The sequence below is a fragment of the Prionailurus viverrinus genome, chromosome B1, assembly GCF_022837055.1.
Source record: "Prionailurus viverrinus isolate Anna chromosome B1, UM_Priviv_1.0, whole genome shotgun sequence".
Classification (NCBI taxonomy): Eukaryota; Metazoa; Chordata; class Mammalia; order Carnivora; family Felidae; genus Prionailurus; species Prionailurus viverrinus.
Window position 1 is genome coordinate 129,622,074 of NC_062564.1, and position 2,433 is coordinate 129,624,506.

The following is a 2,433-nucleotide window of genomic DNA, read 5'->3' on the forward strand; positions in this document are numbered from 1 at the left end:
ACAAATCACATATGATCTCATTTATATGTGGAATCTAAAAAAAAAAAAAAACAAAAAAAACCACAAACTTATAGAATAGAATGATTGTTGGGGAATAGAATGGGAGTGTGGGAAATGGGAATCTTGGTCAAATGGTACAAACTTCCAGTTATAAATTCTGAGGATTTAAGTTATAGCATAGTAACTATGGTTAACAATACTGTATTATGCACTTGAAAGATGCTGTGAGAGTAGAGCTTTAATATCTAACTACAATGACAACAACAACAAATAGTAATTATGTGCAGTGAAGGAAGTATTAACTGACTTTATGGTGGTAAACAGTTGACAATACAACTTGAAGTCCTAAAAAAAGTTCTGAGAATCTAATGTATAACCTGGTAACCATAGATAATACTGTATTGAATACTTTAAATTTGCTAAGAGTGTAGGGGTGCTTGGATGGCTCATTCAGTTAAGCATCTGACTCTTGATTTAGGCTCAGGTCATGGTCTCACATTCATGAGTTTGAGCTCTATGTCAGGCTTTTCATGGACAGCATGGAGCCTGCTTGGGATCCTCTCTCCCTCTCTCTCTTCCCCTACCATACTTGCATGCATTCACTCTCTCTCTCTCCCTCTCTCTCTCAAAATAAATAAACTTAAAAAAAAAAGCATACTTGTAATAAAGTTTTCATACCTGTTCTGGATATTGGTTGAACAATAATGTGATGGGGCGCCTGGGTGGCGCAGTCGGTTGAGCGTCCGACTTCAGCCAGGTCACGATCTCGCGGTCCGTGAGTTCGAGCCCCGTGTCGGGCTCTGGGCTGATGGCTCAGAGCCTGGAGCCTGTTTCCGATTCTGTGTCTCCCTCTCTCTCTGCCCCTCCCCCGTTCATACTCTGTCTCTCTCTGTCCCAAAAATAAATAAACGTTGAAAAAAAATTAAAAAATAATAATGTGAACATACATAACACTAAAGATGGTAATTTTGGTAAATTACATATTATACACATTTTACTATAATTATTTTTCTTTAATTTAATAAAAAAGATAGAAAGAAAGAAAGAAAGAAAGAAAGAAAGAAAGAAAGAAAATTGACATTTATTTGCTGACTTTGTAGATGGATGAGGGTGATCACCAACCAAGGATAAAGAAATGCGGGCAGCTTTGAGAAGCTCTAAAGGGTAAGGAAATGGATTTTCCTTTAGATCCTTCAGAAAGGAACATACACCTGCTGATACCTTAGTTTTCACCTGGGGAAAACCCAGTTTAGACTTCTGAACTACAGATCTGTAAGGTAATAGATCTGTGTTGTTTGAAAAATTCATGGTAATTTGTTACAACAGCAATAAAAAAAAAAACTCCCATAAACTGGCCATCACCTGAAATACCTATAAATTTGGATAAATGTGTCTATTCTTATAGTCCCCAAATTTCCTAGGCTTGGCAGGAAGTAACCTTCCTTATTCATCTTTATGGCTGGGAATCCTATAAACCAGGTATCAGGGCAGTTTTCCCAAGAGGGCTTTGTGATCATTGGTTTCATAAAATTCAACCTTAGTTCCTTAAAATTATCTGGTCACATCTGATTAACTGAGCATATCAAATATGATATTCCAGGCAAGGACTTGGTCACATATGTTTTCATTTATGTCCTACTAACAGGAAATATGACTATTACCAGCCAAAATGGGTTTGATTTGGGAACAGTAGAGATGTAATTTGGAGCAAGAAAGCTAGGGTACAAACTACAGATGAGTCCAGAAGATTAAGGAGAGGAATATTCTGTGGAGAAGAAGGAGAAAGTTGGGAGGGGTAGTTTTGAACTGAAGCGTGAATCAAGAGAAAAGTAAGAGTTCAGGGTAATGATGGTTTCTCACTGGTGAGTTTCTAGGATAGTTGATTGGGAAAGACAGAATCTTATTGAATCTATTCAAATAATCATATTTCCACAAAAATAGGAATACTTAGTAAGGTTTTCTGAACTATAGAAGGAAAAAGATATCATTTACAAATGTTTAATTTCAGTTTACAAAAGCATAATTTACTAAACTGTTATGAATTATAGATAGCTTAATAGGAAAGGTATAGAGATTTCTTATATGTCCAGGAAACTAGCACATTAGACCATGAAGAAGGGGCACCTGGGTGGCTCAGTTGGTTGAGCATCAGACTTCGGCTCAGGTGGTGATCTCACAGTTTGGGAGTTCGAGCCCTGTAACTGGCTGGCTGCTGTCAGCGTGGAGCCTGCTTTGGATCCTTAGATACTCTGTCTCCCTCTCTGCCCCTTCCCTGCTTGCGCTTTCTTTCTGTCAAAAATAAACATTAAAAAAAACATGAAAAAGATTTCGAACATAATCCACAATCATCCCTCATGAATTCACTCGGCCTTACTTAATCCTTTTTAATGGTTTGTCTTGGGTTGGCACCTCATGAACTCATCTATTTCTTAT